The sequence below is a fragment of the Agelaius phoeniceus genome, chromosome 3, assembly GCF_051311805.1.
Source record: "Agelaius phoeniceus isolate bAgePho1 chromosome 3, bAgePho1.hap1, whole genome shotgun sequence".
NCBI lineage: Eukaryota > Metazoa > Chordata > Aves > Passeriformes > Icteridae > Agelaius > Agelaius phoeniceus.
Window position 1 is genome coordinate 41,186,793 of NC_135267.1, and position 23,915 is coordinate 41,210,707.

General features: G+C 40.7%; 1 long non-coding RNA gene across 1 annotated transcript in view; it reads right to left on the bottom strand.

The window, feature by feature from the left end:
• LOC143693704 (uncharacterized) overlaps window positions 1–23,438 on the bottom strand; it is a 34,369-nt gene extending 10,931 nt beyond the window's left edge. The window contains exon 1 of the long non-coding RNA XR_013181641.1: window positions 22,145–23,438. This is a non-coding gene — a long non-coding RNA (uncharacterized LOC143693704). The remainder of the gene's footprint in view (window positions 1–22,144) is intronic.
• Between the last annotated feature and the right edge of the window lie 477 nt (window positions 23,439–23,915).

The window sequence follows — 23,915 nt, forward strand, 5'->3', positions numbered from 1 at the left end:
ATATACAGCCAGATCCAAATTCATGCTACAGTAAAATTTAAGATTACCCTAAAAGCATGGTAGAAATCAGAACAAACAGTGAAAAAAATACACAGAAAAATTATTCTGGTCTAAGCAAACACTGTGTATTTACTTTAAGATACTCTGAGGCTTTTAATGATGTCTGATACCACAGTATTGTCATGAGGGAACCGTTTTCTAAAATCTCCTGCTTGCAATTTCAGGCATCTCCTCACTGTGTTTTCAGGCAAATCCCAAGTTATTTGTTCCCTTAGGTGCTGTAAACATTTTCACACCTTGTGCTTGTCACAGCATAAGCATGAAAGAACAGTGCTTGGCTCTTTTCCCTTGCCAGCCTGCACTGCCTTTTGCAGTGGGCAGGCCAACTGTGCCCTCACAGCCATAGGCTGTGTTGCCAAGAACTTGTTTTGGTGGCTGTGAGTGGTCACACTCAACCATAGAGCCACAGACCAAACCCTACATCATTGTTAGATGTCTGTAGTTTGATGGACACAGGTGGGTATAGAACAACGAATGTGTCCTGGCTTCCCTTGGTGTACTTGTGAAGGCTGACCTAGAACAGAAACTAGACAGAGTTAAAGAACAAAGGAGGTATTTATTAGGAGGCCTCAGCAGATCCACCTTGGGCAGCACAAGAGCTCAGCCAGGGTTACACCCAAGACGAATCCAAAATGGTCACCAAAAGGGACAACTGGTCATGGGGTCTCGCACTTTTATAAGTTCTGTCCATTAGGATATTGTCCAATTATAGTTAATATAGTTATATAGTTAATTGTCCAGTTATAGCTTTAGCTTATGAAGTCCCATCCTTCTTGTTTTACTCTCTTCAGTCCACCATTGTTTATGCTCTTGGACCTGAAACTTGGATCATTTGTCTTTGGTCCTCAGCTAGAGAAGGAATTGTTTTGTCTACCTACTCTGTGAAGAGAGCTTACTATCCCCAAATATGAAGCTCAGAACTACACACTAAAGAAGAACAGAATCTGAAATATATAAAAGCTAAAACCTGAGGCATCAAGAGCACCTCTGAGCAGCAGCATCCAGTGATGCCTGGAATAAAACACAGTCTTTCTAAAATAGCTAAAACTCTTTAGGCATCACCAGAGGCATGGGGGAGCAGGTTCAGTGCAAATTCAAACCCCAGCACACCAGACATCAATCTGCTGCTTTGCTAGGCAAACCCTTATTCCTCCTGCTCTATTAGGATGGTGAACTATTCAAGGCAAAGTCTTTTACTGGATGTCAATTTGCCACCTGAGTTCATTGAGCAGAATTACAGAATCATAGGATGGCTTGAGTTGGGAGACCATAAAGATCATCCCATTCCAGCTTCCCTGACATGGACAGGGACAGGGGCACCTATTAGAATTGCTTGCTCAGAGCCTCATCCTGGTCTTGAACACTTCCAGGGATGCATCATTCACAGCTTCTCTTGGCAACCTGTTCCAGTGCCTAACCAACAAGAAATAATTTTTTCCTATATGGAAATTTATTGATTTTTGTTAAATCAAATAAAGAAGTCTATATAAATGCAGACATGGTATCTAACAGGAGGCATCATGTAGACAGGGAATTTGTCTAAGTCCTTGTATCACCACATAGCAGAGCTGAGCAAGTCAGGGCAAGCCTTTGCAGGAAAAATTATGTGAATGTTGGAAGTAGCAGAGCCAAGTTAGCACATTGCTGCACCTGAACTAATAGTGCTGGCACCTGAACTAACAGTGCCATGCTGAGGTGATCGCATCCTGATGTGGGCAAAGTTGGATCAGTAGCTCTGCATTATACTTTGTAATGTATCTGTGCCACAGGCTGTCCTTCCTCAGAAAAGTCATCATAACATGGCTGGCTCCAAGCTTTAAAGAGGGGCACTTTGTCTGCTGTTTGGCGAAACAAGGAAGATGCCATCTGTCTGTGCTGCAGGTACAGATGTAGGTGGTGTTGTTCATGCCACACTAGGGAGGAATAGCTTCCCTGAGGACATCAGAGTCAGAGAAATAGGGAAAGTGAGATGTGAATTCAGATGCATTCATTTTTCCCTGTCCCAGCTGATGTGTGCAGAGAGTGAATGATCCTTGGCAGCAGACCAGGATGAAGGATATTGAGATCAAAGGAGTAACCAGCACACTATTCTGTACTTCACAGGATAGTGTGTATTTGGCACAGAAACACCTCTGATAAGCATTAAAAATATCTTTTTAATGGATATTATATTCTCTTGACAGAGACTATTTAGGTTTGAAAGTGACACAAAAGTAATTTATCCTCACGTGTAAAAATGCACTCTGGAGATAGAGACATCACATTAATTTTACTTATTCATGTAACACTCTGAAAACTAATCTTGGGTTCCTCCCTCAACACTGTAGAAAGAAAAAATTAATTAACTTGAGTACAAGACAAGGAATTAATCTCCACCTGCTTTACTTTGAGATTCTACTTTCAAAGTAAAAAACCTAGGTCATCTGCAAACAATCATTTTTTTTTCTACTACAAATAATGCTTCATAATATATTTAATATTTCATTTACTTATTAGCACATTTGTTCATTAATTTCTATTTCACAGCACACTCCACAGTCCATCATGTTTTTAATATCTTCAGTCATCTGACATACAGTGCATAATGCAGCCATGGTTGTACTTTATATTAATGTACTCCCTTTCAACCAGAAGAATCCCAAAGCAGGTTCATGAACTAGCTTCTATAAACCCAATGGTTTAGGACAAATGTAATTGTGAATCCATTATACCTTCATATACATTTTTCCTGTCCTTTTCTAACTGGACATGCGTTGCAGATCTGTCACAATATTGGCCCTTTAATACTTATTTTTCATGCTAATCAGGAAGCTTCTTCTCCTCTTCTTCATTCCCAACTTTCTCCTGGTTACTCCTGGTGTTCTTATCAAAATTATGAAGCATGGAAAAATTTAGCAAGATATTGCAAAGTTAGAAAAACTGACAGTGAAGGCTACAAGAGAGAACATTGTATGCTGGGCTTTCTTTGCAAGACTTCATTGCAACAAAACCAAAACAGAGGCCTGTGCTTGAAAACAGAAGTCCAGAAGTCTTCTTAAAGGAAGCAAATTACACTTCAGAGGTAACAAAGGTAGGAAATTATTGGAATTGCATATCTCCCATGGGGCAAATTTTAAGAGCTATTTACACAGCACTGTGAATTATCTAAGTCTCATGGAGCAGAATGAGAAAACTGCAGTGTAATGTGTTTCCTTGCTTAAAGACAGACAGACCCAAAGCACAAACCAGTACTTTTTGCAAGCTGCAGAAAGAACAGCTCTGTCATGTGGAGAAAAGGCAATTTTGCTTTGAAATGAGATTAGTAAGTTGAAGTCAGTGTTACATTCATCTATATTTAAAGCAATTGAAATAAGTATACCCCCAATATTTTTTGTACAGGTGTGTTTAAATATGGGACTGCATCCTTGGACAGTACATCATACAAGATATGTTCCCTGAAATGAACATGAATATATTTTGGAGAGCATATTTCTCTTGGACAATATTAATGACAACAAAACTTTTTCATCTATTTTTTCAAGGAAATCAAGCAGAATCATAGAACCATAGAATATACTGAGTTGAAAGGGACCCACAAGAATCATCAAGGTTCAACTCCTGGCCCTGCATAGGACATCCCAAGAATCACAACATGTGTCTGAGTGGGTTGAACAAATGCTTCTTTAACGCCAGAAACAAAACAAAATTTTAGAAAACATTGCCTCTGAAATGGTTTTGGGGAGCTTGAAAATGAGCAGTTCTGATGCAAACTGCCTTCCAGCTCCTCAGGCTCCAAAACCAGGTCACATTTTTTGGTGCTGCCCCTATTTTGTCAGCTCAGTGAGCTGCTGTGCTGCAGTATGGGAGTCTTTGTAGTTTTAAATTATGCTTTCATGAATAATCCTCTCCCAGGGAAGAATAAAGTCTTCAGACTCCCAGAAATACCTCAGTAATATTTAGCAATATCTTTCTGTGTTTCCTGCACTACTATTTAAACAAAAGTCCATCCTTTTTTAGGGAAAGCCAACACTTTCTCTTTCATGGCTACATTTAGAGCCTAAAGGCTTGAAAATTTTAGACTGGGAGATTTTTGATGAACCATGCAGGCTGGTGCAATTCAGAACTAACCAAAGCTTTCTCTACTTAACTTTTGGACCTTTTCTCTGAAACAACAAGAAGTCATCTAGCAGCTGGTCACACACCTTCCCTTTCCTTTATTAGCATCACCACCAGTAGATATGCTGGATAAAGTTCCTGTCCATGAATTTTGACTGTATTCCTAACGGAACGGGGCTAGGTACAGGATCAGCCAGGTTAATTCCTGTGATTTTCCCTGACATTGAATTCCTAAGGTGCTTCAAGGTACAGCCCTGGATACAATTACTCACAGAGCCTCAGCACAGCTTGGAAATAGCACAAACCAAGCAACAAACCAATTCCCACCCTGGACAGAGGCACCCTCTTCAAGGGGTGTTGTGGACAGGAATGACCCTTTGTCACTTAGCTTCAGGACCAAACAGCAGCTCTGCCTTATTTTTTTAAGAGTATGGATGTCATAGTGGTGAGATGAGTGATCCCACAGAAGTATCCTCCCATACTGCTGTTCAGGTGCTGGGAGCACTCTTCAGCAAACACAGTTGGAAAGCAGGATGAATTAACAGCCAAATGACTGATAGTTCCCACAAATGTTTCATGTTGCAGCTCATATCAATTACCCTGTGAGTCTGATAGATCTTTAGTTGGCAGGTTTTCATCCTCCAATTAAGGTTACATGTATCCATCAGATGCATTTTACTGGTGAATTTGATTCTGTTATTAACCCATGATAGAATTTCCAGGGTCTTCATATTTTTAGCTCTGATGGTCCTCAGTTTAATCCCCAGAGCATCACAGTGTCACTTTAGTATATTAATCTTCAACTGTTGATCTTACACCACTGTTAATTTCTGAGACAGAGTGTCCTGGCTCTCTAATATTACAAGGATCTGATTTCTCAATAAGCAGATTATGAGAATTTCATATGAATGTTCTAAATTAAATATCACAAAACATTCTCTAATGACACTGTTACTTACATGAAGTGATTTGGCTATTTTAGTCACTCTTAAATTACTTCATTGTGTATGAAAATATCCTTTCTACACCAAAAAGCCCTGAAATGCAGGAATGGCATATGTACAGAGTAGGGCTAGGTGAGATTCATCATTCATGAACTGAATTTCATAACATTGAGCAAGGCTCACTGTCTTCTATGGTATTTCAATAAGACTTGAACCATTGCTTCGAGTCAAACTTGTTCTGTGTTGTTTTTCTGAGCAAAATGGGCTTACATACATCCCCCATTGGTCTGCTGAACCAGCAATTCTAAGAGCAATTAGTATCAGCACAAAGACCCCCACCAAGACATGACACTGAAATTCAGCAAAGGCTGGATAAAATTGCAGCTTGCATTCTTTAAATATTTATACAGTACATCAAAACAAATGAAACTGGAGATTCCATTTCCAGCATGAGCTGCAACATTGCTCGAATGGGGTCTCCAGTGTCATGCCACTTATTTTCATTTCTTTGATGATTTTTTTTATGACACTTCTACTGAATTACTAATCAGGGACAAGGGACAGAGTCATACTGTTTAAAAAGTTCAGTATTCCTAAGAATAAACAGATATCCAGTGAAGCAAGTTAGTGCAAGCTTTAACTCTGAATTATTTTGAGAGCATGAAAATCACTTGCACAGATCAAATTTATCACAGCATGAAAAGATGTGGTTTTATTAAAATTTGTATACTCAAAAAAAAATCCACCTAAGAAAAATATACCTTTTTAAAACAAATTCCTCATTTAATTGATCAGGCCTGAGATACATAGTTTCTCATGGAGGTTAATACTATCTCTGCAGGAAAAAAAAAAATGAAGTAGATTTTAATAGCAAGAATAATTTATCAGCTACTTTATTTCTCTATTTTGATGCAACATGAATGCAGTAGCAGCTGTAATAGGATTGACTTCCATGTGAGTATGAAATTTCAAAATATTTGATAAAGTATTTAAATAAAAAATAGAATAGTAAAGTTTACTCCTGCCACAGTGCCCTTTTAGAAGCTCTTGAACTTTGTGGTTACACAGAGTCGTGGAATCCAATCCAAAGCAATGGTCTGCATGGATAAAGTGCAGCACATACACAAGTTTATGCTGCTACTACTTTAAATACAGATTTTTTTCATGGCTTACATGAAAAATTTCTTTTACTAAAGAGAGAATTGAGTATCCAGAATAAGTTCTTATCCCAAATGTGAACTCAGTGTACAAAATAAAATCCTAAAAGAAGGGCATAATAACATATAATAGACTGCATCCAGGAAAATGGGAATAATACACTTTCTACTGAGGCTGAACAGACCAATAATAGTAGTTTGATAAAACTGAAATATAGAAGAGCCATTTTGGGCCTTAGGCAGTCATATTCAAACAGAAGTAAAATTTCTGGAGAAGTTGTAAACTCTTCATTATTGAGGGTCTCTAACATAGATTAGAAGGACTTCTGTCAGAAGTTACAGAAGTACAACCTTTAAGGCAGGAGAAATGCTGGCAGTTTCTTGAAGCCATTCCCAGCTCTGCAATTCTGTAAGCAGTTCTTACGAGAATCAATTGTAATCAATTCTGCTGGTGCTTGGAGGAGGAGATGGGATGCTCTGAGTTTTCATCAGAATGGTGTCTGTAAAGTTCATCCAGCTAAATACTGGAGGAAATGCCATTACCATTTTTCTCATTAAAGAAAGCAACAATCCCAGATCTCTTGGGTTTTTTCTTCAGTTTCTTCATTCAGAAATGTAGTAGTAGAACACTGCCATCCAGATTTTTGAATAGTGATGATTTTTACAGGAGAGAAAACCACAGGACTAAGTCAATAAAACCTTCAGCTGGTCCAGTACATGGACTCCAGTAGTGACCAGTAGAAAGATGCCCACAGAGGAACAGAGAGCACATCTGAACCATCATTCCTTGTGTCCTTTTACCTTGCTTCACAAGATTCTACAGACTTTTTCCAGTCCATTAACTTCTTCCACTGTAATGTACCATACTGCCCCATTTTAGAGAAGAGGGACAAGGCAGAAATGATGGTTTGCCTCTTTTAGTCTTTCTCTGGTAGGAATTCAGCATTTTCAATGACAATAAAATCATTAATTGTAGTGAATAAACATACCTTATTAAACATATCTTATTAAACATATCTTATTATGTTGAAATCTTTGACACTGAGACCCTGCAAGCATGGATGTCATTGTTTCCCTGCAAGGGGAGAGGAGCCTTAGATTATGTCCAATTTCCACAGTTTATCTTCTAAAGAGTAGTTTAGAATTCATTATATGCCAGGAGGATGACTTCCTATCTTATAAATCTTACCAATCTACCTTACAAATCCCATAGATGAGATATCATGTTTTAAAGCCTGTATTAAAAAATATCAAAATTTTATTCTTTTATGGCGGTGAAAGCAGTTTTTTTCTTGCAACTTTGTTGATAAAGTTACAGTCCACACAAAACTGTCCAGAACTGTGTTGAGCCAGAAATAAAATTTCAAATAATCTTCCAAATGAAGTGTATTTTCTCAACAAGGGTGTCTCATGTAAACATGATCTCAGAGGACCAAAATAAAAGCTGTGAACCCCCTGGCTGAACTCAATTCAAGAGTAATTCCCATCAATATGAATTTGTGCTATTCCAGGGACTTAAGAACTAGTGCAGAATTTCTTCAAGCCCACATTCATTCAGCCATTTAAGCCTGAGTTTCAGAGTTTCAACTTTCAGAAACCTTCCCCTGCAAATTCAGAGCAAAACCACATCCACCAGCTGAATCTCATCTGTTTATGTATTTATGTATATGTATCGTTTATTTATTTATTTATTGGTCCTAGAATAGAAAGGGTATGAAATCCCCTGCCTGCTACTAGATTTTGTTTAACACCATGTGCTTGAGCCAGGTTTACTAAAGAATTGCTAAGATTTGTGTTCTATCCTTCCTCAGTTTATTACAGTAGTGGCCAAAGGCCAGTTCTTTCCTTTTTTCTCCATTTTCTCTCCCTAGCCTCATAGCAGAATATTACAGTGAATTTACAGTGTCTCCCTCTGCCCATGATCTGAGCATGCTCATGAAGTTTTCAGCTCTCAAGTTCCTGAAGAAAATTCTGATTTGGCACAGCTTCAATTTCTACTTTTAAACACAAACACTATCTTCCTTGCCTTGGCACTCTCCTTGTTTTTTCTGTCAGCCTTTTCCCCTCCCTTCCTCCTTGCTATGTCTGCCTTCCCCCTATCTCTCACTCAGCTCCTCAGTGAATAAAGCTGACACTCTTAGAAATATCCATGTTTATACGGTGATTGTCTTAGCTTAGAGCAGTGCTACTGGGCAACATCATAAATGTTACAGGGCACTGTTAAACAATCCATATCTTGCTCTTTCCTAAACTTGTATGTGTTTCTCTCATTTGGAAAATTGTTTTACTCCCTGTCAATGTTTCCAGCTGTTCTAATTTCGTAGGTTTGGAATGATGCTGCTTAAGGCTTTGCCTCACTATTGCACTGATTTTAGGGAAACTTTTGAATTCGAGACTGAGCACTGCAATTTCCAGCAATGATAAAGTACTTCTGTGTGACCTAAAGTTTTCTGTGGTAACTAGGTGTTCAGAAGAAACATCTGCATCAACACCAGGAACACCAGTGCAGACAGACCAGGAGCTGCTGAATGATCCCTGAGGCAGCTCCACTCCCAACATCGAGCATTCTGCACTACGTGCCCAAGCTCCCAAGGAGCCCTGAATGCATCTCTTGCATCTCTTGGGTACTAATGGAGAGGAGAAAATGATGTAACTGAACTTTGCCAACCTGTTACACAAAAGTCCTGACAGAAGGAGGCTGTTTTATACCTTCTCAGCCTTTCTTAAGTGTACATGAGCATGCATGGTTAACTCTCACCTAGTGAAAGAGGAATACTGCTGTCCTTGTGTAAGGAATCCTGGTAAATGCCTACTAAAATTAAGGCTGGGAGAAACTGCTGCTCTGATGGTTTCTGTGGTAGTTTTGCAATTGATCTCAGCTGCATGGGGATTTTCTTCTTTGGAAGATAAATGAGGTCTGTGGAAAGTTCTCTGAAGGTGACAGACATTTTATGGACAAAATAGAACTTGCACACCATATTTGGGCTTTTCAAATATTTTTCTGACATGTGTACTAATTTACTAGATTAAACTGCATAAAAAATAAATCTGCTTATATACATACTAATGTAACTTTTTTAATAGAGTATTACCCCATATTAAATAACAAAGATAGCCTTCTTGTGTTGTTTTTTTTTTTCCTTAGGGGCTACATCTACTATTTATGATGGTTTCTTTCATTCACATTTGTGTTTTGTGATTTTCACAGGATCAACTAGTTGCTGCATTCATTGTGATTCATGTGCAAAGGAAAGCATATTCATATTAAGCATATAATAAGAGCCCTGGAACATTAGTTTACATTTTGCTGGCAATCACAGTGGCTTTGGCAACAGATTTTAGATGACCTTGACATTCACATCTAAAACATATGCAATAGCCAGCCTCAGCTTTCACCCAGCCATTGCGCTTCTAAAACAGTGAACATAAGATAAAGATCTGTTGTGGTTCTCTTCTCAGCTCTGCATAACATTTCATAAATAGGTCATTTTTAGCATGTTTATATAAATTGATTCCCCTTCTGGGAATGCTCAGCTGTGATAAACAGTTTTTTCCAATTAATTTGCTTTGGGTTTGGTTTTTGTTTTTGTTTTTTTTTTAATAGTTAGGGATTACTATTACAGTGAAAAAATATTTTAAATGTAACTATCTGCTAAGTCAAGAAATTTATTTTCTGTCTGTAAGTGACAGATGAACTGCAAATGCCTGCTCCTGTTCAGTTTTAAATCAATATATCAGTCTTTATTCATGTGGACATCACTTTTATGACAACACAGAGCAAAATGAAGATCTAGTGGGCAGCACAGTGCCCACTACCATGAGCCATTTTAGCCATAAAGAATGAATGATTGAGGCCAATGAGACTTTTTTGGTTTCTAATCCCTGAGTTTGACACAATTGATCTTGTCATATTTGCTTTAGAAGTCATTCTGTTGGCTTACAGACTTGTGCATTCCTTCAGACACCAGCCATTCTTTTAATTCTCATTAATAACCTATTTTATTTGATTTTGTTAAGTCCATTTCTAGAAACAATTTTCATGGAAAGTCATGCAATTGGTGAATCAGTCATCCAATAACCTTCATCAGCAATGAAGATGTAAGAAATGGTAAGAAAGCATCACACAGGACACAGTGGACTTCTAAGTTTTCAGCCATTATTACTCATCTTGATTATCATATCTTTCTTCAGAATACTTAACAGAAAGATGGTGAGAAACCTTGTGCCTTGACTCCTATTTTATCATATCATTGAAGCTTGAGGGGAGAGACAGAGGCTCTGAGTGAGTCTAGCTCTGCTGCTCAGTTTGTGGTAGGTTAGATCTGACAGCAGATGGAATCCCTGAGACATGTCAATTTAATTTTAGGTTGTGTGTCAAATGCACATGTTGCCAATTACAGCAGTGTATGATGTCTTTCTAGGGAGGAGGTCTTTCTCTCTCCCACTGGGTGAACATTCTAAGGATAAATTTTGCAGAAGTTTTTTTAAATCTGGGCTCAGTCATGTTTTAACAGCCCACATGAATAGGGGAATATCATTCAAAGATTATTTCTGACTCTCCAGAAAGAAGAGATGCCTCTCCCTCTACTTTCTTATCCAGTCTCTTAGCACTAAAACTCCCAGAAACAAAGCAAAACCTCCAGGTTTCAGATGGACTTCAACATTCATGTGGTTGTACACTTTTGATCAAGACAGGAACTTCAAAATTCATTTGCCAGAGTCCCAGGACCACATATAGGAGGAAGAAAAAATCCGTAAATGGGCTCTCAAATGAGTATTCAGACCCAGATTGGTGCTATCTATCTCCTTGTGGAGAAAAATACAGAAGAGACAGGAAACTAACATTAGTGTCCAAATCAATTTACTGTCAAATGCAGGACAGCTTCTGACAGCACTTTTCCCTGGGAAGGAGGAGGCAGTGACATTTCCCTTATCCAAGTCTTCTAGCCCTTGGAAGTAGTGAAAGGAACTCTGCCTAGCAGAGTGAGGCAAATCCTTTGCCAGAGAAACTGTGGTGATTATTGAACTGCTGGGTAATTTTTTCTTTGAGCAAATATCATCCCTATTGTTGGTTCTCTGTTCTAAAAATACCTGGCCTGTTTTCCTCTCTATCTTCTGGAAGCCTCCTCTCCCTCTCACTGCGTTGGCCTGTCTCCACAACCACACCAAACCATCACAGCACAGGACTACAAATGAAGCTTCCACCAGACTTCCTTTTATCAGGAGGGTATAAAAAGCATTGCTCTTTTTCCTAAGGAATACATTCATGATACAACAGCTATAATTCCCAATTTTAAACATTGTCCCCCAGACATCACAAAAGGTTGAAATTATTGCATCCGTAAGATTGGTAGTTTTTTAACAACGTGTGAAATAAGATGTTTTTGTTGTATAAACAAAGACTTTAAGTGTTCATTTTAACTGTGTATTCATAAGTCTCAGAGTCAAGAGACCCATCCCTGAGCCACTTCACAGGCTGGCACTTTTGTAGCTTCAGAAGCATGTTATCTAAAGAGCCAACAGACATGAGCAGTTTGGATGTTACCCTTAAGGCAATACAGGACACTGAAGCTGGGCTTTCTAGAGCTCAAACTTACCATTCAACCCTTGCAATAGCAAGAAATAATAAACTTATATGTGCGACATATAACTCATGCCAGCCTACTCAGACATCGTGTCAACAGAACACCTATAAAAAATTAAGTAGAACAATTTCTATTTGCATATAATGTAGATGAAAATGTCAAAATATTTAAGTAGAAGTATTTTATCCTCCTCTTCAAACTGATTTTTGCAACAAAAGCTCAAGTGTGGACATTGACTCAAAAATAGATTCTGAGACATTCCAACTTGACTGTATGTTGTGGTGTGATGTAATAGCCTGTCTCAGTATCCCGGTTCCTTCCCCAGGTGTGCCAATACCCTCTCCCTTCCCCTCCCTTGCCCCCTTGCTGAGTGCTGTCTGTCAATCTGGCATTCCAGCAAGGGTATCGAGTGATTGGCAGAGTTCAAAAGATGCCTCTCAGCCCTGGGGACATTGGGCCATCCAGGTGCCATTTGTCCCCTGAGACTCCCCCCCTTACCTGGTTGGTGGGACCCCTACCCCTTCCCTCCCCCTCTCCCTGGGGTTAAAAGACGCAGCAACCACGCGGTTCGTGGTTCTGTTGGAGCTGTTGCTGCATTCAGAGGCCTGTGTGCCTGGAATAAAGCTCTGGATCAAAACCCTCCAGCAGAACCCGACTCCTTTTCCTTCACCTCGCCTTGAAGCCTCTCTGCCAGAGGTAAACCTGAGTTCCTGCTTGCCTGGACTTGTCCCATGCACCCAGCATCCAGCCAGCCAAAGGTGTCTCTGAGGTGAAACCACCACAGCTGCCGCCTCTGGTCAAGCAGCAAGAGCCAGATGAGCCCAGGCACGTTCCATCCGGCTATATTGGGATTAAAACTGTAAACCCTTCAGCATGATCATGATTTTTGCTTCTGGATACGTGGATATTTGTTTGACCCTGGCAAGACACTACTCTGTGTCTGGAATTAAAGAAAAATAAAATAAGACATCTGGCTTCTGATTCACTGGCATGAGAGGAGCAACCAAGTGCCATCCAGCCACCATATGAGTACAGTGAGTTAAGCTTCACCTCTGTTGGAAAGTCTTACTCTAAACACTACTCCTTCTCCTGCCAGATGACCCCTTTCTGCAAGTTCCCAAGTTTCACAAGAAAAAGGGCAAGATGCAAACCGTGTTCAAGTCCAACTTGAATCTGACCCAGTTGGAATAAGAGAAGAGAATAAACTGCCACCCACAAACAGTTTGCAAGCAGGAAATAAAATTCAATTGTTTTATTTATGTATATTTATTTCTTTATAAGTATCTTCATTGTGTATTACCAGAGGATGAGTGTCTGGGTGTTAGGCTGGGGAAAGCACTGCAATTCATTTTGTATAGAAATATCCTTTTGCTGGTTTTGTTAATTAATATCATCAAGCCACAACTTCCTTGAATTTTGCTGGCATAATGAATTCAGACACCAGATTTAAAGGAGTCATGTATGAATATTCATGGAACCCAGAACTGCAAAAATATTAATTGGAAATATTACTCACGCATCTAATCAGGAAAAAGGAATATTGCCAGGCAGCCAGTCCGGCCAGTGACAGTTTGAAAAGCAAATATTGGCTGTCCACACACAATTTATGTAGCAAAGATCATTTGGACAACATAAACACTAAAATACTCTCATATAGTAAATATTTGTTCATTAATTTGACTAATTTTGTATTATGCTTTAAACAAACATTCTGACTACATTTTTATTTTCTCCAATTTTGCCAAACTTCTGTTACAGATGGCTGCATCTAAGTTATGGACTTAAACACAAAGCCACATACTATGTGGCTTCATATGCTGCACACACACAAGCATCAGTGCTAAGTAAGAAGAGTGTCTGGTTTGATTAAAGTGTTTTGATTCATTTTCTACTTCATCCTAGATCACAAATGCTGTTGATTTTTGTCTCTTCAAGACATGCTATCTAAAACATTGATGTCACACGGTGAATATAGGATGGTTGAGTTGTCACTGTGAAATGTTTCCATGACAAAGAGATTTAAAGAATACAGGAAAAAGTTCTCAAATTGAAATATTACGAGGTGGTCTATACCATAAAGTGATCAGACAAACCTTTGGTACAACTAACTCACAATTTTAAAGCCAATGCCCATTTTGTAGCAAATTTCCTTTTGGCAGATCAATCCTCACTTCACATCAGCAGAAAAGGTGGAAGAGTTAAACCTAAGATTACCTTCCTCAATTAGCTTGTCAGCATTTTGAAGGCTTAATCATTCCCAAGATCCAAAAAGTCTTGAAACTTTTCCTGAAATAGCTGAGAAAAACTATAAGCTCTACCATCTACACAAGAAGTTCCCCACAGGTCAAGAATGGTACATAAAAGCAGCCAAGGAGCCATGCATGTGCCTATTCTTACATGTATGTTCTGACACAAATTACTGCCCTCAGCAATGCCAAACTCAAGAGTAGTTCATATTCTCAACAGGATTTGGTAGCTCTTGCTTCTGAGAGCAACAACATAAAAAACCCCAAAAATGAATAAATACTATTTTGGAAATAGAGAGCCAGACTCAGTATGTCTTAACCACCTTTCATTGTCCAATTTATTATTTTTTCAATCAAAAGTACAAGTTATAAATTCAAGATATGCTGTTTTAAAAGTCCTTTTCATGCCTATAAGACTAGGCAGAAGAAGTACTACAGTATTCTAGATAGTGTTGAAATATCACCATAAAGTGAATAATTTCATCCTAAATATATTTAAGCTATATTTCTACATGTTTTTACATTTCTGCAATGCATTTTTTGTTTATATAAATATGCCAATTTTTCTTGCAAAGAACATTTGAACTTTTTGTAAACTGTTCCCTTTCAATCTGTTATGTAAAACTTTTTACCTGTGTTCCAAGAAGTTATTCTGCAATAAGTTTTTGAATCCAGATCAGGAAAACAGCCTTTTTAAGGATTAAACTGATTTATAGCTTTATTAATTCAAATGCATTTATTTGCATTTTTTCCTTGTTGTATACCTTGACAGCAAAAACTGAAAATAAGAGAGGGACATGGAGTTCCCCATGGAGATCTCCACCTACCACATGAGAAATAAAATACTACTACATGAAGCTATCATCAGTTTTTGGTCCACTGAGATTTTTGATAACCAGTTTAACAGTTAATAAACTTTCCTTCCACAAAGGGACAGCACTTGGAGAAAACAGCATCTCAGAACTTTCTGTAGATTTTACAATGTTTCACTATTGAAGTTTACTGAAGAGTACAAGCAAATACATCAGTATTGTAATGGAGAGCCTGATACAAAACTTTCCACATCTCAGGCTGACCTCCCAGTCTTTTATCAGCATAAAATTCAAATGTAGGAACTTAAAATTCAGTTTACATGACTTCTCTTACCCTGGCTAGAAAAGGGCTAAGTGCTATTCTGTGGTACTGCAGCTTGCTTTCTCCATAGCTGGATTTTCATTACTGCAGTTGCTACATTGACTCATACAGCTCAGTGTCTGAATTAGAATTGGAGCCAAAGACAGAGCTGCTGTGCCACAGCTCCCTCTGCAAAGCAGCAAATGATGCTGAATGCTTGGACATTTTAGCATTAGTGAATCTATGGCATTCATTTATTAGCATAACAAGACTGTGCTGCTGACCTAGTTTGCTCGTTAAATTAATGGAAGTTGGAGAAACTAAAAAAGAAAATCCTAGAGGGGTTTCATTTCTGTGCCTACTTGGTTGGATCAGTAATTCCTTTTATTTTCATTTCTTTTCTCCTGGCTGTATAACCAGATGAATTTGTTTTAGATTATTTTCCTATTAACAAAAATTTCCCAGAGGTTCGTGGTATTTGCGTTCAGCTATTTCAGTAGCAGATATAACATTGCACTGGATACACCATCTACTGAAACAATGAAGTTGTAAGGAAATCAGACACATGTTCCCTACAGATGTTTGACCTAAAGCATATTGGAGTTGCCAAATCCACCTTTGAGTCACACTCTTCTCCATCTGGAGATCTACAAACACTGGTCCAAATGCAAGGAGTGATTTATAAACTGGGTACTCTACTGAAACCAACAATCATGAACTTAAGTTCCAAAATCAATGCTGTGAATGCTAAACACTTGCAACCAACAAAGACTTTAGTTGAGACTTTCTGGCACTTTGTATCTCTGAAAATTGGGACACCATGAGTTTGGTGCTTGTATGTTAATTTTAGAAGTTTGGCTTTGGAATTCTGACTTTCACATCCCTGTTCACACCTCCAGGTTTAGTCAAGCCTCTCTTGATCTTTTTCTTCCATATTGTCCACAGTGGCAGGACATTTCTGCTTCTTTGTTTGGCCATGGAATTGCCCAGAAGAGGGACTTGTTCTCTCATTCACCATTCAGTCCCTTCTGATGCATCTCATTGCTGCTCTCACAGGAGTGCCAGTGGTAATGAGAGCTTTGTCCTTATGATCAGCTTTATCTGTGCTCATTCTACTTTTGCAAGATTGCTGTTGAAGGGAATTTGGTAAATCTCCTGCACCCCAGGAGAACAGGACAGTATATTCCATCCACCCAGGGATAAAATGCCTGTCTTGCTAAAATCATGATAACTGTATAAAAGATATTTCTCCCAAACTCAGAAGAAAAAAAAATCCCCACCTGGTAAGGAATACGAGACGTCAGTAAACAAGACCAAAAGTCTGAAACTATATTTAAGACTTAAACTCTGTGCCAGAGGAAAAGAGAAGGAGACTTTGTGGATGACAGTTTCTGAGTAAAAGGCACGAATCACTGAGTCCTTCTTGCTGGCTGTTTTATACTGAGTGAAATCTTTGCAGGAACTTAGTGTTGTTTCCATAATGCGATAATCAAGCTGTTACCAGTTCAGTGGAAAGGTTGTGTTCCAGAATATTAACAACTCTATCTGGTTTCCCCTTCTGTTCTCTCCAGTGGAGGGAATTACTTTTGTTACCCTTCATATGGTTTATATGCTTGATTAGGTACATTGGAAATCTAAGGAACTGGACCATTCGTTTAAACACTGAGGTGCAGAAAAAAGGGAGTTTGGCGAAAACACTGTGTGTCTGTGAATTTTGTTCCTTCTCCATTTTGAAAATCTAGTTTTCATTTTTGCAGCACTTTGACATAGACTTATTAATCCATTGAGGGAAATAAACAGCTGGAAATAAACATTTCCCAACTGCTGGAGAGACACTAACTGTTTCCTAAGCCATATCCAAGTGGTCACCAAATAAAAGCATAAGGGAAAACCAATTCTTGGCCTGGATCTAAGTCTGTGCTAATGAAGAAATCAACAGTAGAGGGCTGGGTGAGTCATCCTTCTTTAAGTATCATCAAATATCCAGATTCTTAATTATTTATTGGTTGCTATGACCAGCAGCCAACACTCTGCTCAGAGTTGTTCAGGGCAGCCTTCACCACACAGTCTAAATTTGACATACCAGAAGTATCCAGCAATTCATGGGATGTTCAGTAGACACCCAGCAATACACTTAAGGGGTGGTGAAAGCCAGAGATGTTTGTAAAGTGTTAGAGAAGTAATTTTCCAAGCAAAGTGCATTTTAAGGAGGAACACAAAAATAAGTACACAATAGGCACCAAATGAATTAACTGGCAGTTCAAAGAGAAGTCATGGAAAGTGGCACATTCTTGATGGTCTGTGATTTCTCCTTCTGCCACAGATTATGTTATTTTTTGTGTCCCTTTCAAGAACAGTTACATAAACCCAGTTTCTTTTGTGCAAAGAGATAGGGAAAAGAACCTATCTTACCTAGGGAAAAGCCAGCCTGTAGCCAATATAGTTTCACTCATAATACAAAATTTCTCATCTGAAGTGAAAAAAAAACATCTTGGGAAAAAATAAAGAATTTTGTTAAAGTTCAGATCAAACCATTCCAAAACAAAAATAAAAGTGTGTAATTAGCTGTCCTATCACCATGCTCAGTTACAACGAAATGCAACTCACAAGCAAAAATACATCCTCAAGCCCTCATGACAGTGTGGCCAGCTACAGCAACCCCTGAGCAGGTCCCAGTGAGACCAGCTGAACGTCAGACTGGAAGAGGCACCAGCATGAGGCTGCAGGTGCTCTCTGCATGCAGCAGAGACATCCAGGAAGGAGGAAAACATGCAGAACAGAGGTGGCTGTGCCTGGAACACTGAGGTGGCCTCAGAAGTGTGTGTAAGTTTGGGAAGAAACATGGGGAATTGTTATTCTTGGGATTTGAGAGTTCGACTAATATGAGATGGAAGAGCCTGAAGAGAGACTTTTCCTGGGAGGAGGAAGAGTCCCACAGCCCTGTGCAGCTGTGTATTGCTGACATCCTGCTCTGTTCTCTGCCATGCAGTGACGTCCTCTCTGGACGTGTGTCTGTCCAGCCTTGAGGGCTATGGCAGATGAGGGAGGACACTAGGGTCAGGAACACACTCATCAAGATGAAGCTATTCCCAAAATAGCACACAGACCTCTCCTACGTCATATAACTTTAGATGAGATCTGCTTTTACCTATTTTTATATTTTCTAACAGGGAAGGTTTCTCCTCTCTTCTCTGAAAATGTACCTGAGACTTCTTTTTTTTTAGCCTAGTACTGAACTCCTGGAGAATGAATAGATAAAAAGCAAGCCTCTAAAGAAATTCCAAGACATATATAAACTGAAATATCTTTACATGCATTTGGAAGAAAGCCATGTTGTGTCTGGACAATCCTTGAAAGGATAAAAAAATTGTTAAATAGATTAATTATTCACTCATAAAATGTGATTTGAGCAGCTCCAGTTTGAAACCAAAAGGCCAGAAAGAGAAAAGGTGTCATGATGAGAGAAGGCTGGAAATTATGAGGTTGTTTGAAACAAGTGAAGAAAGCAAGACCACGAAGAGATGAATTCAGAGACTTACAAAAAGAAAGATTTGTAGTGAATTTTGTTCTGGAAGACTTACTTGAGCTTGATGAAGAAAAAAAGGTCAGATTGAAATAGAGTCATCAGATCCAGTGATGTGGGAAATAAAAATAAAGCTTCAGCAGCATGTAGGCAAAGTAAAATGGACCTGAATAAAAGGCAGAAACACAGATTAAAATGGGCAGGACATGAATTCTATCAAGACTGAGGAAGAAAAAAGATGAGAAAAAGAAGTATTAGAAATGTGAATTCAAAAAAATCAATATTACCTGAGAAATAAAGAGTGAAGAAGGAAAAAAACCCAAAAACTATCAAGTCTCTAGTACAAGTTGATATATCCTGTTGAAAAGCTAGTAACACTTTCTTTTTTTCCTCTCTCCTAAATGACATAGACTAATAGTGACAGAAGACAAAGTGGTAAAATAAAACTTATGAAAATTAAAAGTAGACAAAAAAGTGATAGTTGGTCTCAATAGTATGGGTTTAGTGGCAGTAGCAAAATCATTACTAATTCACAACTTCAGCTATAAAACTAGAATATCTCTGTTTGATTCAGTCAAGTTGATGTAAAAGAGATGACAAGCCCATAATCTCAGATTTCTTTATTACACACAAATAATGTAAAAAATATTGAAAATTAAATGTGACTTCCATCACTCAAATATCTAACAAAGACAGAAGGCACATTAGAAATCAGGAAAAGAGGCATGACATTCATCCCTTGGGAAACAGCTGAGGCCCCTCATATGACCAGAACACATCTTCTACTCAGACTTAGCAATACAGTTCTCTAGTTGTTCAAATTTACTGTTCCTTAGAAGATGCAATAAGAAAACAAAATGAACTGACCTTGCAAATAATTTAAGTGATTAGTGGTGACAAACTCTGTAGACAAACTTTTCGTGATCACTGATCAGATTGTTGGTTTATTTTTCAATAGCCACTGAGTCAGGAACTATAATGCTACTATAAACTTTTGTGTATGTTTGGTGCAATGTCAGACTCCAGTAAAGCATAGGAGTAAGGTGTAAGGGGAGTTAGCACCAGCAGCCAAGTCACAGGTGGAGGACAGAATGCCCCTTTTTAGTGATTTACCACATTCTCATCAGGTGTAACTGGTAGCCCCAGAGAGCAGCATAGAGGGAGATGTGAACTGGAAAGGGCAGAGACATTTGGGCATGACAGGGACCCTGGAAAAGCCAGGTCTGATAAAGGGCAGAGGGAACAGCCCGAGACAGCCCCATGCTGAAGCCACTGCTTTGCTCACAGGCCTCCTGCTGGTGCTCCTGCCTGCCCTCTGCATGGACACGGGTCTGCTGGGGATCAGTAGGACCTGCACTTAGCCTGTGGACAAATGCAGAGCTCCATCAAAAGCTGGGAACATTTCACAGCAGCTAGGCTACTGTTTCTTTGAAGTTCTGCTAGATGCTGAGCACACTTCAGCCACTCCTTGGGTTTAAATAAGGTAAACTTGACTGTGCAAAAACAAGTCAATGGCTTTGCTTGTGTCTCCCAGACTGAGAAGTGATTCTTCCTGAGGGAAGGGAAGCTTCATTCACTGCTGCAGCTCTCTGAGCAGTTAAATATGCATATGGCCAAACTTGGTCCTTGTAAAACCCAATTGACTTCATTCAAAAAACTCCTATAAAGATGACTGATGTCATTGGAGTCCCACCAGGGATGAATTTGGCCCATGCCACTCCTCCTGTGTAGTCACTGGATAGGAATGTAGAGAAGAAAAGCATACTGGGCTCTAGGACTCCATCTCTCAACAAAACTGCCAGGGCTGGAAAAGAATTACACGTGAATATAAATTTGTCATCCACAGCCCATTAGATCACCCAGATCAGCCCCTGCTTTCAGTTGCCCTCAGACAAATTGGAGTTTCTCCTTTCACTGCTGAGGGTTGAGCAGGAATTTCTACATGAGTGTGCCAAGTCTCCTGGGACCAAAATCAGCAGCATTACCCCCAATTTACAGATGAAGAAACCGAAAGAGGGAGCCTAAGTTACTTCAGCTTACATGTGGTGACAGAGGTAGAGAAGGTATTGAAACTACTTATGGCTCCTCGCCACTTAGGCCATGTATTCCTGTGATATATCTTTTATTTTCCCTCTCCTTTCCCCATCTCGCTTCCCCCCTGCCCCCAACCCCATCCACATTGTCTCTAGCCACACAACTGGGAAGCTGGGATTAATCCATCCCTAGGGAAACTGGGATTAATATACAACTCATGCAGAACCTTTAAAAACCCAATGATTTGTGGTCCCTTTTTCAGAGGCACATGCAATCCACAGCTGAAAAGTAACTATTTGCTGTTCCAGCGCACATTCTGAGAGAAGCTTTTGCTCTGTTTCATGGATGTACACTGAAGACCCCATCTGACAGGATTTCTTCCTGCATCTAACAAGAAAACAGGCTTAGTAGGGTGTGCAGAATCAGGCTCTTGCAAAGTACTAACAGTTTATGGGCAGAAAAAGAATGACTGGAATGCAAGAGGGGGAAAGAGAGCAAGAGATGTGCCAACACATCTTTATGTTTTCCTTCTGTAACTGGAAATGGTTAAAAAAAAATTAAAATCTAAAAATCTGTGTTTTCCTTATAGATCTTGCAGGAAGGGGCAACTAGAGTCAGGTGCCCGGTTTTTTACTCTTGCAAACTCCCATTCAGTGATGTTTTTATGATGAAAATGCAAAATTTAAAGCAACTGTGAAAACAGAATCAGCTCTCCATTGGCAGACAGAGGCCTAAGTAAGTTTTATTCACTGCATGAATGTCAAATTAAAACACATGCAAAGATAGAAAAGAAAAAGAAAGAGAGGGAAGGCAATTAATCATTTAAATTGTGATCCTGATTCAAAAGGCACATTTCCCCTCTAATTCCTTTCATTTATTTTGGGGTTTAGTACAACTTATATCTTCTGACTCATGATTTCATCTTTACTTTGCTTTCCTTGGAATTGCTGAACTGATACTGCCTAGCAAATTTCAAAATGCTGGAGGGAAAAGGCGAACTGTTCCCCCATGCAGCTGGGAGCATGACCAGATAGATAGCCTTTGTTAGCACCAGGGCAAAAGTGGCTTTCTGGGCGGAGGAAATACACACACATTTAGGTGTAGTACAAGTGGCATTGAGAGGCTGTGTGTGCATCCTGTGCTCAGCATGCCCACGTAGTTTTAATACATCTGTATTTCCAATTATGTCAGCTCTGGAGGTTTTCTTTTTCTTTTTAATTGCACATAAAAATGCAGATCCCAAGAAATTCTTGGCAGTCAGATCACCAAGTTTCAGCTTTTCAAATGAAACGCTTCTCATGCCCAGCTGGGAGGAGTGGTTTCTCCACCTTTGCGACCCCGCAGCTCTAATGGTTCCCAGGAACCGGTTACTGACACCGTTTCTTACCTCGCCACGGGTGTTTCGGTTTCCCGGTGTTAAGGAGACGGTGGAGCGACCGTGGGAAAGCCTCAGCGGAGTGACCTGAGTCCCTTCCTCCCTCCCTGTGGACCCGACTCGGGTTTCTGCCTCGTAGTTACGACCCCTGAAAACCTGGTTCCGAGCGACAGTGCCCTTTACTTTCTCGCTCGGCGACAGGATCCCGGGTGCATCCTTGTTCCCTTACTTGGTACCAGGAGCGACAGAACAGGGACGGGGAAGTCCATCGGGGATTTTCTCTCTGATTCTCCGTTTAGAAGGGCACGGAGGAGGATGAACCACCCAGCCTTCAGGCTGCCCTTAACGCCGTGTCAATGCTCGGGGCTGCTGGTCCGGCCTCGGCGCGGCGCGGGATGCGATGCCCCTGGCGGGGCAGCCGGGCACGCCGGGGGCGGCTGGCGTGTCCCACGGAGCGCTCCGGGGCAGCGACCCACGCCGCGAAAAGGCGGCCGCTCCTGCGGGGCTTGTGCAAGGCAATCCCTCTAAACCCCCACGGAGGACCGCGGAGAGGCGCGGGAGACGACACCTTCAAATTGCCTCCGAGAAGAGCTGCCGAGCAAACATCCCGAGCCAGCGCCGCGGCGGATGCTCCTCGCTCCAGCCGGGCTCCGCGCAGGAGATGCCGGCGGAGCGGAGCGGCGCGCAGGGCTCCGCGCTCGTCCCGCCCTCCTCCCGCGCAGGGCCGGCCCCGGCTGCCTGCAGGTTACTGCAGACTTCACCCCGCACCCCTCACTTGCTGCTTTTCAGATACCAAAACCAAAAACCTTCTCGCCGCGTGAGAAGCCAGTGCGGGTGGGAAGCAAAGCCGAAGCAAGCCGGCTTCAAACTCTGCCCGTGCTCCCAGCCCCCGGAGCTGGATGCAGGCACAGGCGGCACTTCGCATCCCGAGCTCCCGGAGGGCCTTCCCACGTTGGAGGTGGGTCCGCAGCGCGTCCTTGCAAGTGCCTTTTCATTAGTTACGGTGCGCTGGAATGGTTGTCCAATAAATAAGAGGGGGAGAGAGGTTTCTTCCCCCTCCCCTTACACTAAATGAGTTAGAAACGCACATTTTCCCCTGTCCTTGATAGGATTCTTTGACCAAATAAAGAAATAATTACTAAAAGAGGCAGGTGAAGACGAAAGGAGCCGCACCGGACCCAGCGGCTGGCTCGGTGAGCATCCGCGCTCCGGCCGAGCATCCGTGCCGCGGCCGCGCAGGAGCCGCTGGGCAGCTCCGAGGTCACCTCTGCCGCGTCACTAATTTGCAAAAAAAAAAGAGGCTTCTCTTATCGCGGGGGCACTGACTTGTGACGGGAGGAGGAAGGTTTAGGGTTTGCCGAGAGGACGAGAAAGGACGGCGGCAAGAGGCGCTTCAAAGGCTCAGGCGGATGCCCCAGCGCTGCGCTCTCTCCCCCGTCTCGATCCAAAGAGGCTTCGCAGTGGAATAAACATCTCTGATCTAAGACAGCTGCCGGGAATCAAAGGCCGCCCAAATCTGCGCGGAACCGGGCGAAGATGTGACTGAAAAATGGCCTCTCTTGACAAACGCGGGAATGGGGGTGCGAAGGCGTCTCTCCCCGCAGCGCCTCCAGGCACCGAGAGCAGCAACAGTTCACCCATTACTCATCTGATTTGTTTTATAACACTTCTGACACCTAATCTTATCAGCTAATACCCACGATTTAGTTACCCAGGACGATTTTTTTTTTCCTCACTAGCGGCAAAATTATTGGACTCTCCGCAGATGTTTACTTTTGTCAGG